The sequence below is a fragment of the Dipodomys ordii genome, unplaced genomic scaffold (genome assembly GCF_000151885.1).
Source record: "Dipodomys ordii isolate 6190 unplaced genomic scaffold, Dord_2.0 Scaffold135, whole genome shotgun sequence".
NCBI classification, from domain to species: Eukaryota; Metazoa; Chordata; class Mammalia; order Rodentia; family Heteromyidae; genus Dipodomys; species Dipodomys ordii.
In genome coordinates this window covers 2175415-2194208 of record NW_012267351.1, presented here as the reverse complement: position 1 = coordinate 2194208, position 18794 = coordinate 2175415, and positions in this window count along the sequence as shown.

Here is an 18794-nt window from a genome sequence, read left to right as displayed (position 1 = left end):
GTGTGTGTGTGTCCCCGCGGGCGCGCGCGCGAGCGCGCGCGGGGTCGCTCGGCGAGGACAGAGGTCAGGTCGCGCGCGGCCGTCTCCTCAGAGCACCTCCGGGACTCAGGGGCCGGGCCTCCCCCATCCTCTCAGGTTCGGTCCTGTCGGGTGCCGAGGGAGGGAGGCGGGTGGGAAGGGGCGGCTCCAACCCGCCGGAAAGAGGGTCAAAGGCGCCCAAAGTCTCTCTGGCTCGCGGACTGCCGCTGGTGGCGCGCGTCCGCCGGGGCGCCCCGCCCCTCTTTGTTTTTCCCCTACCATCCCTTCCCTCCCACCACCTCAACTACACTCCCCCCCCCCCCCCCCCCCCCCCCCCCCCCCCCCGTCTCGTGTCGGGCGGCAGCGCGCAGGCTCGAGGTTCAGTCCCGCCCCCTCGCGCATGCGTACGAAGTCCTGTCTGCTCCCGCCTGCCTGCACGAGGACATGCGGAGGGAGGGAGGTTCTGTCGCTGCTGGCTTGGCACCAGGCTCTGTGTAGCCCGGGGAGGGTAGGACGATGACAAAGCCATCAGGGTCTCTTGGAGCCCCAGAGCCTTTTTAAAAGGAGCCTACGAGAACGCTTGAGATCAGAATTTTCAAAAAAAAAAGCATTTAGATCCTTGAAAATCCACATGCTAAAATGTCTTGGAGAGGGGACATTTCCACTGGTTCACCACTTGTCATATAATTGACATCGTGGATGTGGAGGGAGGAGGTGGGGGGTTCTGAACAGACCTAGAACTGCAGGGGCGCACAAGTGTCTGGTCAGGTCGCTCTAGACCCGAGGGGAACCTCTACAGTCTCTGAGTTAGATTGTGCAGTTATCCCCTTCCTGATCTGTTAGGACCTCCCTTCCCATGAACATCCATGGACGTTCACGTCTCTGGTCTACGATGGCATGATAGTTCATGTAACCTACGCACAATCTCTTTAAATCACCGTTTTTAAATCATGTCCTAATACCCAACACAATGGACATGCTACCTAAATAGTTGTTATAACAGTATTGTTTAGGGAATCACGACATGGACGTATTTGGTATAGCACAATTTTATCCCAAATACTTTAGCTCTGTGGTTGGATAAACACACAGATGAGGGACCCATGGATATGAAGGGTCTGCTGTAGTCTCTCTCTCTCTCTCTCTCTCTCTCTCTCTCACACACACACACACACACACACACACACACACACACACACACAATCTCATACCAGGTTAAATCTTCTGCCCCTATCTTCTACAGTGGAGAGGGATGGGAGTTGGCCTTGACAAACCAAATGTACTGAGAATCCTGGAGAGAACTAGTTTCTTAAATTAAGAAAAAAAAACCAAACATTTGAGGCACTGCTTCCAAGAAAAGGATTCAGTGCAGGTAAAAATGTAGCATGTGGGGGCTGGGAAGGTGGCTCAGTGGTAGAGCGCTTGCCTTGCATGCCTGAGGCCCTGGGTTCAATTCCTCAGCACCACATAAGAAAAAAGCTGGAAGTGGCGCTGTAGCTCAAGTGGTAGAGCGCTAGCCTTGAGCTGAAGAGCTGAGGGACAGCGCCCAGGCCCAGAGTTCAGGTCCCACAACCCGACCCCCCCCAAAAAAAATGTACCATGTGTTCATTGGTGCTCTGTGGCCACATTCTTCACAGTTTGTCCCTCCAACTCACTCCCTTCTGCCCCCTCTATCCTCCTTTGACTACACGGGCCCTGGCCTAGGAGACGGGTCATTACATTGTTGTTGTTGTTGTTTTTTGCCAGTCCTAAGGCTTGAACTCAGGGCCTGGGTACTGTCCTTGAGCTTCATTTGCTCAAGGCTAGCATCTACCACTCAAGCCACAGCACCACGTCTGTTTTTTTCTGTGTATGTGGTACTGAGGAGTCAAACCCAGAGCTCCATGCATGCTAGGCAAGCACTCTACCGCTAAGCCATATTCCCAGCCCCTGGCCATTACTTTTTTCCTCAAAGAACTTCAGCTGTAGACTGAAGCACCCTGACCCTGTACTTCAAGAAGGCTCTACTGTTCTTCCTCCAGATGGATCCTTCCTCACAGGCCAAAGCATCCTGAGGACTCTTTAGAGCCAGAGTATCCATGCTTAGCCACCTGGGACTCTGGACTCCTCTACCTGAACAGCCCAAACCACTTTTAGGAGCCTGCATGAGGCTCTTCCCAAGTGTGGGGGAGGGGGGCCCTTAATCCTTGTCCTTATGGGGAGACCTTCAAAATGTGGGGTGCCCACCCCCCTGGAATGAGAAGTGTGTAGAGGCCCATACACACTATCCTGTTAAACCAGATGCAGAGCAGATGGTTCTCATTTAGCTGTTCCTGAGGTTACCAAGGAGAGAGGTGATTCCAGAGTTGCTTTTAACACTTGCCTGGCACTTTCTGGTCTCAATGAAATCTCAGCGCTTAGCCTATAGTGAAGGCCAGCATGCAGGTAATATTGACACCATCTTGTGTGTGGGAAGGTCTTTAGTTTTATGGAAAATTTATTCTATGGCAAGAGATTTTTTCATCTACAGAGCTATCTTATCTTAAAGTGGTAGCAGAATGCACAAATGATTTGTGTCTCAACCTCTTCTTTTTTGGGCCTGAACCTAAGAACTGGGCACTGTCCCTTAGCTTATTCACTCAAGGCTGGCATTCTACCACTTGAGTCCACTTCTGGCTTTTTGGGGGTTAACTGGAGATAAGAGTCTCACACATTTTCTTGCCCAGGCTGGCCTTGAACCACAATCCTTAAAGCTCAGCCTCTGGGGTAGCGAGGATTACGAGCATGTACCACTGGTACTCAGCTTTCAATCATTTTACAGGTGCTGTTCAGAAACATTAAATACATATACAACTCAATAAATGTTTCTAAGGTCACACCTGTGTGACTATCAAATATGTTAATATGGAGATTATTACCAGCACTTCTGGAAAGTTCCTTTGGCTTTTCCCCCCACCATTCTTATTTCTATGACCATAGACTGGTTTGTTTTAGAAAAAATAAAATTCACATACTATGTACTCTTTGGTGTCTTTTTTTAACCTAATGTTGTATCTGTGAAATTCTGTTTTTTTCCCCCTCCCAATTAGCAGTAGTTCATTCTTTTCTTTGCTGCATTGCATTCCACCAGTGAATTATCCATTTTCTTCTTAATATTTATATTGATTTGGGAGAAATAGAGCTGTTATGAAGGCTGTTTGTTTTCTATGGTTTAAATATTTGTTCCTCCAAATTCATGTGTTGGGGATTGTATCCCCAAAGTCATGTGTCAGTGGTATTTGGAAGTAACATCTTCCGAAGATAATTGGGTCCAAGGGGCTCTGCTTGATGAATGGATTAACCCATTTATGGATTTGTGGATTAGTAGACTAATGGCTTAATGAGAGATTGAGTGAGTAACTGCCCTTTGATGGACCTACTAGTAGAAGGCAGCTGCCCTCCTTCCCTTTCCTCGTGGGTCTCAGAGAAGCCACGGTACAGTGTGGGCCCACCATCCGACAATCTCCATATGTTCTAGGCTCCTAGACTTCATCTGAGACCATGGGCTTAGGACCAAGTGGGGCGACACTGTGAAAACTCCTACATACACAAGAGTAGTAACAGCTAAGGTAGCTGCTTTGGAACCTGTAGCCATCTGAGACTGGAATTTAGTTTTCCTGAAGACCCTCAGATTATTGGGCCCACTTTGCATTTTGCAGATGAGGAAACTGAAGTTCAGAGAAGGAACTTCTGCCTCTCTGGTGAGGAGGGAGCAGGGTCTCCAGGGCACAAGTTCAGCCCTGGCTGGCTCCAGGACTCTCACTTATTCACCACCACAGAAGGGTTCCAGGCTCAGGATTCAAGTGTCCTGTCGATTACCTTTTATTTGGCCCAGTCCAGGAAGCCAGAAACTTGAGGCCGAGCCTCTGTCCAGGAATTTGAGTAGGTCCAGGGCCTGATTCCTCCCTTGGGATGTTGAACAGAGACAGGCTGCCAGGGTGGCTGCCTTTTAGCACAATCGAAGCCATCGCTTTGTCCTTTGTCAGGATTTGTTTGATCAGAATGATGAATGACTGGAGCTACAGTGAGCTAAGACAGAGTAGATAATGCCTGATTGGGGCAGGCCTACGCCAGCCAGGCTTCATGTTTGACTGCTAATACTAAAGCTAACATGGAGTGATCATAAATGGTCACTCCAAGACATTTGGAGATGGGGCCTTGGGTTGATGATTAGGATTAAATAGAGTCATGAGCCACCATGATTCCATTAGCAGCTCTGTAAAACGAGAGACCAAGCAGATGTATTTGTTTTGTGTTGCCTTGTGACATCCCATGATGCATTGGGACTGTATAGAAAATCACCATCAGTTAAAGATGTAGAGCAGACCCCAGCATCAGGCCCTTGCCCTTCCCATCCTCCACTACTGTGAGTGAAAATAAATGTATATTCTTTTTTTTTCTTTTTAAGGTCTGGCCTTGGGGCATGAACTCTGGGCCTGGGTGCTGTCCCTCAGCTCCTCAGCTCTTCAGCTCTTCAGCTCAAGGTGAGCCCTCTACCACTTGAGCCACAGTGCCACTTCTGGCTTTTTTCTTTTTGCTTATGTGGTGCTGAGGGATCAAACCCAGGGCCTCATGCATGCAAGATAAGTGCTCTACACTGAGCCACCTTCCCAGCCCCATAAATGTATATTCTTTATAAATTACCCAGTCTATGCTACTTACAAGAAGCATACTACAAGAAGCGGATTAAGACATTATCTGGTTAGAGGTCAGTTGAGAGCCTTTTTGTTTTGTTTAATCAGTCATGGGGCTTGAACTCAGGGCCTGGGTTCTGTCCCTGAGCTCTTTTTGCTCAAGGCTAATACTCTACCACTTTGAGCCACAAATGTGCTTCTGGTTTTTGAGTGGTTAATTGGAGATAAGAGTATCATGGACTTTCCTTCCTGGGCTGGCTTCCAACTACGATCACTAGGAACTGTAAGATTGTGTGAGTCACCAGTGCCCAGTTAGGGTCTGATATTTGAGACACAAAGTTTTTCCATAGCCAGCAGCCTGGAGATTCAGGAGGAACTAGACAATGTAAGACACCAGCCTCAGCCTGACACCAGTGTCCAGGCTGCTTTTAAGCCAACATTCAACATAAGGAAAACAAACAAACCCTGCACATAGGATGCTGATTGCAGCATTAGTTACAGGGACAAAAAGTTGGAAATAAGCTCATTTATTTGTTAAGCAAATTATGGTGCAGCAAATTTGAGGATGATTATGCAGCTATTAATATATCAAGCAAGCGGCAGTAAATGCAAACACTTCTGCTGTTGCGCGGAGCTCAAAAGCAGAATACAAAATAAATCTCTTCTTGCCACTGTGTAGAATAAGCCCACATGTGGGAGCAAGAATGCTGGACAGGAACTAGCAAAGCAAAAATAATTGGGCTTACCTACTTGGGAGGATTGTGGGCAACTTTTTCGTTTCCTGATTTCTTTGGCAACTTTCAAAATATGTTCTTTCTGCAATGACTTCAACAACAACAACAAAACCTCCAAGTTCTGATCTGATGATTCATCAAAGGACTCTGAGGAACCCAATAGACATAGTCAGACTATGTATAGTAGGAGGAACCAAAGGCAGGGCAATCGGGGTACTGTTGAGGGGGGACAAGGGGCCAATGCTGGTAGAGTGACAGCAGTGACTCCAAGAATCCCTTGGTAAAATTCTCCTTTTCAGGCCTGTGTTCATCTGTTAGACCACTCTGCCACATTTATATTAGGTGGCTTAAAGGCCAGACACTTATTTCTCAGCAGTTATAGAGTTTAAAGTCCAAGGTCAAGATCCTGGCAGATTTTGGTGCTGGTGAGGGCTCTTCGGCCTCCTGATTGTAGATGATTTGCCTTCTCGCATGATAGGGAACACGTTGCCTCCATTTCTCTTTTTCTCAACCCCCTAATCCCATCTTAGACCCTCACGCTAACAATCTCAATGACCCTCTAAAGGACCCATTTCTAAATACCATCACATTGGGCATGCGAATAAATTCCCTAACATAGTCCGTACCTTAAATGATTCTATCCCAGCCCTTGAGGGAAACAAAGAAACACTCATATATTTGGTTTGACCATTCACACCTTTGATAAAAGTATCCCATCATATCAGCAGATAAGATATGAGAGCTAGTAATGTTCTTAGGACAAGACCTTGTTGGACCAGCTTGGTGTTTAATGTTACTACTCAGGGTAGAAGGGGGCTAGCCCAGGACACCTGTTGCAGTTGCAATTTGATGTCACTCCTGCCAATCATTTTTGCCTCAGGAAAAGTTACTGGAGGCATGACTCAAGTGGTGGAGCACCAGTTGTGAACAGAAAAACCAAGCAAGAGTGCAAGACCCTGAGTTCAAGCCCTAATACCAACACACACACACACACACACACAATTCTTTTGTAGGGAACTACTATTGACATTGAGAAAGGACAGCAGATGCCATGTAACCAAGACATATTTTTTCCCAGTAAAAATGTCTAGAAGGAAGGACTCTGGTAAGTTCTCGATATGCCCAATTCCCTAGGCATAGTGTAACCATCTGTTCTAGCTTCCCAGAATGAGGAGGGAACCTGTTTCCTTCACAGGCAGCCTGTGGAAGTACACACAAGCCGTCCCTTGGCACCTCCCAACTCCAATCTGAAAGGCTTTTTCAGTGTGTCTTTCGTCACAAGTTTCTTTTAATTTCCTAAGGTTCTTCCCATACAAGCGTGAGTTGACCCTCAACAAATCCTCGAGGAACATTTTGTCCTCTCAGAATCTCAGAAGGATGCAGCAAGACACAAATCCCTTCTTCTTCTTCATAGACTTTCTGTATCATTTTCTGGGTTTCATTGGTTTATCTCATGTCCACCATTGAGCTAGCTGCTGTGACCTAGTAGATAAAAGTGCCCTGGTAGGCTGCCCTGGCCCGGGAGGCTTCTTCCCAGAGGCAGAAGTGGCAGGCAGAAAATAGTGTAGTAGGACTTTTAAAAAATAATATTTGATATTTGTTCCCAGTTTTGGCACACAAGTTCTAAAAGCCTTGGAATTTTCTGGTAATACTATCATCTTACCACCCCCAAAGTGCTTCAGGTATGCTGATGAACAAAGGAACTAAGTACGATTTAGATAATGATTTAGATAATTCGGACTTTCAGCCCCTGAGCTGACTTCCAGGGAGAGGGTGGGGCTGGAGACGGATCCGTTCACCAATAGCCAGAGATTTATTCATGTCTGTTCAGTAAAACCACAAGAATCCTTCAAGTAGAGCTTCAGAGAGCTTGTGGAAGCTGGGCACTGGTGGCTCACACCTGTAATCCTAGCTATTTGGGAGGCTGAGATCTGAGGATCACAGTTTGAAACCAACCCAAGCAGGAAAGTCTGTAAGACTCTATTTTTTTTGCCAGTCCTGGGGCTTGAACTCAGGGCCTGGGCACTGTCCCTTAGCTTCTTTTGCTCAAGGCTAGCACTCTACCACTTGAGCCACAGCGTCACTTCCAGCTTTTTCTGTTTACATGGTACTAAGGAATTGAACCCAGGGCTTCATTCATGTTAGGCAAGCACCCTACCACTAAGCCACACTCCCAGCTCTGTAAGACTCTTATGTCCAATTAACCATCAAAAAGCTGGAAGTAGAGCTATGGCTCAAGTGGTACAGCACCAGCCTTGAGAGAAAACGCCGAAGGACAATGTCTAGGCCCCAGTACTGGTACAAAAGAAAATACCTTGTAGGTTGATGACCCCTTTGAGTTGCTCTTGGGAGGAGGGCATACACAGAAAGACACAGACTCTCTACCTCCTTCCCCATACTTTGCCCTATACATCTCTTGCATTTGTCTGTTCCTCAGTTGTAGTCATTGGTATAGGTAAATGCTATGGTTGGAATAGCCACTCTTGAGAGTGCATTGTTAGACAAAGTTTGTTCAGCCACCTTGCTTTCTCTGGCTCTGGCCTTCTGCTTCTTCCCTATGTCAGAACACCTGCCACATTTTGGTGCAACAGGAGAGAGAGAGAGAGAAAGAGGAAAAGAACAGCCAGTATGAACAGGAAGAATAAACACTAAAGAGAAACTGCCTAGACAGATCTTGACCCTAACCTCCCTCCCCCACCCCTAACCCCAAAGCTCATGGGGTGAAGGCTTGGTTGCCAGCCTGGGGTGCTATCAGGGGGTACTGAAATCTTTGTGAGGAGGGGCCCTTGAGGAGGGGGTGTGCCCTTTCGGTAGATATTGGAACCCTGGCCCTCGTTCTGTATCTTTTGCTTCCTGGCCTCCATGAGATGAGTAGATTCACTGCACTGTGGATCCCCGCCATGATGCACCAGCCACCAAAACCACAGGGCTAACTAATCAGGAACAGAAACCATGAGCCAAAACCTTGCCTCCTTTTAAAATGATTATGTCATGATATTTTGTCACAGCAATGGAAAACTGACTAGCACCCTAGAAGACTGAGAAAGATTCCTGCAGAATGAGAGAGAGAGAGACAGAGACAGAGACAGAGAGAGAGTGCACAACCTCTGGGCTCAGTTTCTTTTTCTGCTTTTCTCTCCTACCTTGCTCAGGGAAGCCAGGGTACAAAGCTTCACAATTGGGTAGCAGCAGGAGTATCTAAAACTCTCCAAGAAAACTCACATGAATCCCAGAGAGAAGACAGCTGGAGATGGGGGTCCCTAACTAAGTCGATGAGCTGAGCCAAACCCCAAGTCTACCTCCCAGCTACACAGAACAGATTCAAAGCAGCACCGCAAAAGTCTTTTTTTTTTTAAAGCTTTATATTTTGGAATAATTATAGACTCACAGGAAGTGGCAAAAAAAATAGTGCTGAAAATCCTGTGTACCCTTCTCCCAGCTTTTCCCAGTGGGGACAACTTATATAATTACAGGCTGTCCCTGACTTACAATGGATCGGCTTACAGTTTTTCAGCTTTGTGATGGTGTGAAAGAGATACAACACACCCAGTGGGAACTGTACTTCTATTTTGTAATTTTGCTATTTCTCCAAGTGGTCATATGCTGTCCCAGTCTACCATAAGATGGCAAGAAAAAATAACCTCACTTTACAGTGCGCTGTGTAGGACACTCTAGGTGAGGTGGGCTCAAAGCTTTTTTGAGCGGCGCAGTACTAGGGACGAACCCAGGACTTTAGAATTGTTAGGCAGCACTCTTCCATTTGAGTCGTGTGCCCAGACCTTTTCACTTCAGCTTTTTTCTTTTCCAGATAGGATCTTGTATAGGCCCTGGGTAGGACCTCAATCCTCCTATTTCCACTTTCGAGTGATAGATCTGTGCCACCATTCCCAGCCACAATCCATTTTCAACCTATAATATTTTCAGCTTAATCTGGCTTTAAGAGAATAAAGCCCTATCATAAGCTATGAGACTTTGTAATCCAAGGTCAAATATCAGGAAATTAACATTGATATAATCTATCAACTAGACTGTAGGTCTTATTTGACTTTCCCCAGCGTTTACATGCATGTGTTTTTATAGGTCTATGCAATTTTTCTGTAGATTTAACTACTGTACCATCAGGGTTCTGAATCAGAGCTAATGATGTAGCTCAGTGGTAGAGCACGTGCTTCGTATGTACAAGGTCATAGGTTCAATCCCCAGCACAGTGTGTGCATGCACACAAACACAATATTAAACCACTTCATTACCCTCAAGGTCCTCTGGCAACTCATTTACACCTTTGCACCTACTTCTATCCCCTTCCCTGTATTTTGGAAACTATGAATCTATCATTTTGTTATTTTAAGAATGTTACATAAATGGCATCACACAGTATGTTATCGTATAAGATTTGGTTTTCTCACAAACATCCTGTCTGTGAGAGATCTGTTCCATTTGTTAGATACATCAATTACATATTCTTTTTTATTAGTGGGTAATATCCCATTGTGTGCATGTTTCAGAGCTTATTTAACCATTTACCTGGTGAAAGATATTCAGGTAAATACCAATCTTGGCCATTATAAACAAATAGGAATTTGTTTACATATTTTTTTTTCTGTCAGTCGTGGGGCTTGAACTCTGGGCCTGGGCTCTGTCCCTCAGCTCTTCAGCTGAAGGCTAGCGCTCTACCACTTGAGCCACAGCGCCACTTCCAGTTTTCTGGTGGTTTATTGGAGACAAGAGTCTCATGGTCTTTTCCTGCCCAGGTTGACTTTGAACTGTGATCCTTAGATCTCAGCCTCCTGAGTAGCTAGGATGACAGGCGTGAGCCACCAGCACCCAGCTGTTTACATATTTTATGGTGCTTTCTCTGTGTCATTGCTGGGTCACATGCTGGGAGCATTCTAGAAACTCTGTCCCAGAGTTGGTGCTCTGCTTTGCATCCCCACCTGTCAACACCATTTGAAAACAAGATGATCTACCACTTACAAAAAGGGATCTGAAAAACGTGTGATCTGAACCTGACCAGGATTGGCTACTTGCTAAAAATGCCCAAAGATAGTTTCTTTCTAGAAGATTTTAACAAACACTCAGACCAAGACGGTGTAATTCCAACTCCTTGAGAGGTGGAGATGGAGATAATTTCAATCAGTGGTCAGTTGGCCTGTTGCTCTTGGGCCTGTGGTAAGGCAAGGAGTCTGCAGTAGAAGCAAAAGGCTGCTCACTTCATGTTGGGGAAATAAGAGAGGAGGAGAGACCAGGGTCCCACAGTAGCCCTCTCAGCACACCAGCAATGACTAGAAGGCCTCCTACCAAGCTCCACCTCTTAAAGATTCCACCACCAACCTCACTGTAATATTGCCCTGGGGACCAAGCTCTTAACACCTAGGCCTTTGAGAGTTTGGTCATTCCCGATTCAAAATACAGCGAATTCTCAATCAAAAAGGCAACCTTCCAAAGATACCAACTTTCACATAACCCACAGCGAAGCAGCCTTTGTAACTATATCCCAGGAAGTAAAAATAAAATATAATTTTGGGAGGGGTAAGGGTGGGAGGGAAGATAGATGTTCTCAGCAGAGAAACAGAACCCACCAAGTTGAAATTTCAGGATTGCAAAACATAACATCTGAAATTAAAACAAAAACAACAATCTACTGGAGAGATGTATCCATTAGGTGGGGGATGCCGGTGAGCATGTGACCACAGCCTGGCTGAGCAAGCACTCAGGGGCTCAATCATGTCTTATTAGACCCTACATCCCAACACTGTTGCATTGGGATGACGATTCTCACTCATGAACTCTGGGAGACACATTGGAGCCACAGTACCATTCCTACAGTTTAAAACCCAAGGAAACTACTCAAACCAGCCATTCCTAAACCATCTTCCCTGCTCTGCTTTACCTTTTGTGACGATATGCCAATCACAACTCAGCAACAAACCTGTCCCTTACCCTGGTCTTCTGCCTCCTGACCACCCTGTGTCTTTCTTAGGGCCCTGTGTGGGCACAGCATGTCTCTTCTCTCTAGGACATTCCTTCCTTGGGTCCTCCTGTGGCTGTGTCTGCCTATCACACAACAGAGTATGAATACAGAACATATCTTTTATAGAGGAAAAGATCCAGGGACAAATGCCAGGACTTCACGAAAGTCAGAATCCTGGTATACATGCGGGCAAAGAGGAGAGTGTGGGCATGTGTTCCAGATGTGGAAGGCAGGGTGGTGGTTCTGGTTTGAAGATAAAACGTACCCCTTAGGCTCACAGGGTAAAGGCCTGGCCCCAGCTGGTGGTGCTGTTTGAGGAGATGGTGGAAACTCTGGGAAGTGGAGCCTAGCTGGAGGAAGTAGGTCACTGAGAGAATTTTCTTGGAAGCCAAGCTCTGTTGCCAACCCCTTTCCCTGTCTGTGTCCCAGTGTCTGTCCGTCTGTCTCTTTTCTCTAATGTCTCTTTCTCCACCATGACATTTGGCCTTTCTGAGGTCTAGTCCACTGGAGTGAAATATCTGAACTAGCGAGCCACAATAAATCCTTCTTCTTCCTTTTTTTTTTTTTTTGCGGTCGTGGGGCTTGAACTCTGGGCCTGGGCGCTGTCCCTCAGCTCTTCAGCTCAAGGCGAGCACTCTACCACTTGAGCCACAGCGCCACTTCCGGTTTTCTGGTGGTTTATTGGAGATAGGAGTCTCATGGTCTCTCCTGCCCGGGCTGGCTTTGAACCGCAATCCTCAGATCTCAGCTTCCTGAGTAGCTAGATTATAGGCGTGAGCCACTGGCGCCCGGCCCTTCTTCTTCCTTTTAAGTTGTTCCTGTCAGGTATTTGTCCCAGTGACAAAAAAAAAAAAGAAACGCAGGTATGTTCCAAGATCCTTCCTGGAATCCCTGAAGAGAAGGGCTGGCAGACTCAGGCAAGGAGCCAGGCCAATAGGAAAAAGAGAGTTGTTTCTGACAACGTTTCAGGTATTAGTGAGTCTGAGCCACCACTAAACTGGCTTTCCAGTCTCTTGAGCCAAAGACAGCCATCTTGCTGGGGACAGTTTTCATGAAGTTCACAACCAAACGTCCTGGTCAATGAAGTCTATGAAGATATGCCTTTTCCCTTCATAAAACAGACCAAACAATGGTTTAATCACTTGTAGATTTCAGATTTAATCAGGTTTTTAAAATTTCTTGTCAGTTTTGGTAAGTTTTTTTCCCTTTTTGTAGACGATTCTCTCTCTCTCTCTCTCTCCTTCTTCCTCTCCTTCTCGGCTCTCTCTCTCCCTCTTCTATCTCCTCTCTTTTCTCTCTCTTGCTGGGTATGGAATCCAGGGCCTTGCACATGCTAGACAAGCACTCTACTACTGAGTTTCACCACCAACCCAAAGTCTTGCTGGCTTTCAGACCTTGCAAACCACATGACAGAAAATGATATGGGGTATGCTCACAAAGGGTGCTTCTGTACAGGAAGTATTCATTCACAGGGTGACATCAGTGCAAGATACAGATACTTTTCAAGTTAACACATGTTAACTTCCTGATTAACCTTGCTTTGTGTAATAGTTTGGATAGGAAGTGTTCAACACCCCCTCCCTACAAGAGTTCATGTTGAAGGCTTGAACCCAATGCAATGCACAAAGGTAGGGCTTTGAGCAGTGAGTGATTCATGAAGACTCTGATTTCACGAATGGATCAATCCTTTGGTAGTTTCACAGTCTGAAGGTATTATTGGGAGGTAATGGAAATTATAAAGTAAGGTATGGTTGGGGAAAATGGGACCATGCCTTTGAAGGATACATCTTGTTGTTGGTTCTTTCTGTTTTCTGCTTCTTGGCCACCACGAGGTAAGCAACTCTCTCTCATTATGACCTTCTGCCATGATGTTCTGGCTCTCCAGAGGCCCAGAAACACAAAACCAAGCAACCATGACTGGAATCTCTGACACTGTGAGCCATAATAAATCTTCCGTCCTTCAAGTTGCTTTTCTTATGTATTTTTTCATGGTGATGGGAAGTTTCTCACACTTAGCACCACAGTGCACTGTAGAGTATCACATTGTATGGCTGTAGTTACAACCTGGTAAAAAATCAAAATCCAAAATTACAAGCATGGTTTCTACTGAATGCATATTACCTTTGCACCATCATAAATTTAAGTTCAGCCCTCCTAAACTGGGGACCAAATGTATACCCACACTGGAGACATTCATACAGAATACACTCATGATTCAGAGACGAAATCTAGTCTCCCCACCAGACACTTAAGCATTTTCACTGGTTTTTGTGTGTGTTCATTTGCTTTTTTTTTTTTTGGAAAAGATGATTATGCATTCAAAATCCCCCCCTTTTTGGGGGGAGGGCCAGTTCTGAGGTTTGAACTTAGGGCCTGGGTGCTGTCCCTGAGCTTTTTTTGCTCAAGGATAGTGCTCCATCACTTGAACCACATCTCCACTTCCACCTTTTTGGTGTTTAACTGGAGATGTCTCACAGAGCTTCTTGCCCAGACTGGTGTCAAACCTCAATCCTCAGCTCTCAGCCTCCTGCATAGCTAGGATTACAGGTGTGAGCCACCAGCGCCTGGTTTTATTGTTTTTATAGTTCAATAGTTAACATCACCTTTTTGAACATCTTTTTTTTTTTTTGCTTTCCTCCATCATCCACACAGCTGCACAGAATTCAAGCACGTATGCAGAGTCTAGTTAATTTAATCTGTGCCCTCTAGATGAGTGCTTGGACCATTGCCGATTCTTTTTCACCATAAACGATGCCACACCGAGTAAATTTGTAAGTTGTGGAATTAGGAAATGTGGACTGTTGCCTGCGTGCTGCTGTGATTATTTTTCCTCCACTGGAGCTGCTGTAACGGATACCACTGACTAGGTAACTTAAATTTATTTTCTCGCAATTCTGGGAGCTAGACTTCCAAGAACAAGGTGTCACCAGATTTCATTCTCTTTGGCTTGCTGATCAGGGCCATCTTTCCTCTGTGTCCTCCCATGGTCTTCCCTTGGTGTGTGTCTGTGTTCCAATTTCCTCTTCTTAGAACAACTATCCATACTAGACTAGAGCTCACTTTATTGATCTCATTTGACTTGACCCACTTAATGACTTTATCTCCAACCCAGACACATTCTGAGATCCTGGGGACACATTGGTAAGAATCCCAACCTGAATCTTCAGGGGACACATTTTAGCCTCTCCCAACTTTTACACTGGTAGAGAGCAGGATGGCTGGGTCAGGAGGAAATAGACCCTCCTATCTCCACAGCCATAGCATGATGTCATGCTGTTACGGACAGAAGGTTGACCTCCAGTTGATATGTTAGGAGTCCCAGTGCCTAATGTGACGGTACATGAGATAGGGCTCTTAGGAGTTGGCACCAGGCAATAAAAGTGGGACCCTTATCTGAGAGATACCAAGAATGCACATCTGAAGCCCAAGAAGAGAGAGAGAGAGAGAGCACTCACCATAATCAGGGTTCATTTGGCATCTTGACCTTGAACTTCCCAGCCCCGAGAACTGTGAGAAAAAATTTGTTGTTGGTGTTTAAGCCATCCAGTTGGTGGTATTTTGTCATGGCAATCTAGCTGACAGATACTAATAATTTCTCTACAAACTTGAAAACAGAGCAAGTTGCCTGAATAGTATCCTTGGAGCCAGGCACCAGCCAGTGGCTCACGCCTGTAATTCTAGTTACTCAGGAGGCTGGGATCTGCAGATCATGGTTTGAAGCCAGCCTGGGCAGGAAAGTCTATGAAACTATCTCCAGTGAACCACCAGGAAGCCAGAAGTGTCACTGTGGTTCAAAGTGGGAGAGCGCTAGCCTTGAACAAAAAAAACTCAGGGACAGCTAGGTGCCAGTGGCTCATGCCTGTAATCCTAGCTACTCAGGAGGCTGAGATCTGAGGATTGCGGTTCAAAGCCAGCCTGGGCACAAAAGTCCGTGAGACTCTTATCTCCAACAAAACACTCAGAAAAACCAGAAGTGGTGCTGTGGTTCATGTGGTAGGGTGCTAGCCTTGAGCCGAAGAGCTGAGGGACAGTGCCCAGGCCCAGAGTTCAAGCCCCATGACCAACAACAACAACAACAAAAAAGCTCAGGGACAATGCCCAGGCCCTGAGTTCAAGCTCCACGACCAACACACACATATACAAACATATATATACACACATATACAAACAATAAACAACTATTTTTGGCAAGCTTCCATACACATTTATCATTGACTATTAAAAGAAGAATATTAATAAGAATATTAATGTCTCTATAGTTATGGAGTTTTGTTTTTTTCTTTTTTTGCCAGTCATGGTGCCTGAACTCTGGGCCTGGGCACTGTCCCTCAGCTCTTCAGCTCAAGGCTAGTGCTCTACCACTTGAGCCACGGCACCACTTCCAGCTTTTTCTGCTTATGTGGTGCTGAGGAATCGAACCCAGGACCTCATGCATGCAAGGCAAGCGCTCTACCACTGAGCCACCTTCCCAGCTCCTGGAGTTTTCTTTTTGATTCTGTCAACTTTTGACTTATATAATTTGAAGTGCTGTTACTGGGTTCATACAGATTTAGAACAACAATATCCTGGTATTGCATTGATCTCTTCATTATTATATCTTTATTTTTAGAATTATTTCTGGAATGAACTCTCCAGTCTTTCCCTCTTCTTCCCCCTTTCTTCTAGTCTTCCTTTCCCCTTCACCTCTTCTTCCTCCTCCATTCTACTTTTTCCTTTTCCTTTCCTCCTTGTTCCCTCCTTTCCATCTCTTTCTCTTTATTCTCCTCTTCCCATTTTCTGTTCTCTTTCATCTTTTTGCTTTGTTTAGTGATGCAGAACTTGTGCATGTCGGGCGCTGAGCTGTTCCCAGCCCTTCATCTTCTTTTTGACTTGTACAAGTCAATTAAAACCAATTAAATGTGATTAATAACAGAAATCAAGCCTCTCTCCATCTGAGACATTATACTGTCCTCATTTTAGTGCAAAAGGAAACAGAAATAAACTTTGGTGTTACTATACCTTTTGATACAAGAGAATATGTATGTTTTATCTCCTCTCTCTTTTAAATTTAGCAGCTGTCTGTTTTTAACCTTTTGCTTAAAATAAAGAAAAAGAATAGAAAAACAAACCAGAGTGTTGGGGGGGGGGTGTCAAGGAAACAGAGGCCTTCAAGTCATTTGCAATATAAGTGTAAGTCATGAAACAGACAGGTTTGTTTTTTGTTGGTCGTGGGGCCTGAACTCTAGGCCTGGGTGCTGTTCCTCAGCTCTTCAGCTCAAGGGTAGCGCTCTACCACTTGAGCCACAGTGCCACTTCCAGCTTTTTCTGCTTACGTGGTGCTGAGGAATCGAACCCAGGACCTCATGCAAGGCAAGCACTCTACCACTGAGCCACCTTCCCAGCCCTGAAACAGAGAATTATTATACTGATAAGAAAGGTTGATATTTTGTTCATGGATTATTTTTGCATTAACTTTGCTTTACAAAATATTGCATTATACGATTACTAATCTTGATGCCTGAAGTGCTGGCACCTTATAGTTTTGCACTTGGTGACTGAGATGCCTTTATCCCCTCCTGGTGTGAGCATGCGGGCAGCTTCATCTCCAGCATACCCAGTCAGCCCAACTCTGGCTGGAGGAAAGGGTGAATATCATCAGCCTCTTGCTTTGAGGCCTGTCCCTAAATCAGGAGGCCAGAGGTCTGAGCTGGGCAAGACTGAGGTCAGACCTTGCAGAGGGAGGCAGGATGCTAAGGAGGGAAGAGATGCCAGGATATCTTGTGGGAGAATTGGACACAGGTTGGTTGGTGACCATCTGATGGGTAGAGGAGAGGGACGCTCTGGCAGTGGAAGGGTCAGGGGTACATCCAAGAGGAGGAGAGACTCAACAAGGGGCCCAGGAGCCTGAATCCCACTCCAGATAGGTGCTGGGCTGAGAAGGGGTCGATGGAGAGAAGGCGCCCCCTGGTGGTGCTGTACAGCCCCATTCAGCCTCTGCCGGTAACACCAGGGAGCGACAAAACTCTCACTAATCAGGATTATTATATAAACATATAACACTGCGTATGTGTATATACGCAGATATGTGGATAAAACTAGGGCAGGGCCCTGGCTAGGCAAGTGCTGAACTTGGCCTTTGCTTGTTTTTCTAGTTCATTGATCACCTGAGCCATGCCTCCCGTTGTGCATTTTGCTGGCTAACTGGAGATGGAATCTTTCAGACTTTTCTGTCCCGGCTGGCTTTGAACTTTCATTCTCCAGGCCTCGGCCTCGGGAGTAGCTAGGATTACAGGCATGAGTGCCAGGCTTTTCCTTCTTCACTCCTCTTCCCTAGAGGTGCTCTGTCTGTAGTTACAGGAGGGCCTGACCAGCCAATGAACTCAGCCCGAGCTTCTTCCTCACGCTGCTCTGCGCCCCAGTGGTGGCCCCAAGACCTCCTCACCTATCATTCTCTCTCCCTGTCACCTTTCCTGATTCATTTCCTCATGTTAGTGGCGGGCATCTTGCTGCAGGAACAGGACCGTGCTACTGAGTGATGGCAAAGACCGCTGGGGGAACTCTCGAACATGCTGGTGGGGCACAGATTTGGCGGGATGCCACGGAATCACAGGTACCTTTTCTGATGGGTATCACAAGGCCTCTTCATTACAGCGGTGCAGGTAGGGCCCTGTGGCCACTCATTTAACTAAGCTCCTGTTTATGGACACTTGGGTTGTTTCTAATCGATTTCTGTCAGGCAGTAATGCAAGGCGGAGCCTTCACACAGCGTGCAAATACCATGGTTAGATAAATTGTTAAGGGTCCAATAGCCACACCACAGTAATCACCTATTTGTAATTTTAATGGAAACACCTGGCTGTTGTGTGTCCCCGACACCCCCTCCCCCAATGGACATTCCCACATTGGAAGCCTGGGTGGTTGTATCCGGAGGTGCTATGGAACACTTCAGAGGTGAGGGCCGGTGGATTGTAATGTACACGCTGTGGACTTCAGGATTCCAGTTTGTCCCGAGGACCTGTGTCATTGGCTGGGTCCTGATACCAGCAGGAACCAGAAAGTGAGGGAGATCAGGGCTGCAGAAACGAGCCCGCTGGGAGGGCTAGGGGAGGCGTCCATCAACAGGACAACAGCAGCGGCTGGCAGGCTCTGAGCTGGCGCAGGAGCATCTTACACCATGTGGCAATGCCCACCGTGGTTGACAAAGTTCCCAAGCCACCTGATGATAACCAACTACGGTATTGGCCTCCAAGGCACGGGTCACCCAGCAAGATCGTGAGATTGCAGTTGTCTGACCCTCTGGGGGGGGGGGTAGTGCCGTGTCTTTGCCCAGGACAGACAGACTGACCAGCAACCTGACCCCCATGGTCCTGAAGGCACATGTCCCCAAGGCAGGTGCCATCCACATGTCTGGAGTGTCTGCCGGGGCTGAGGGCCCACAAA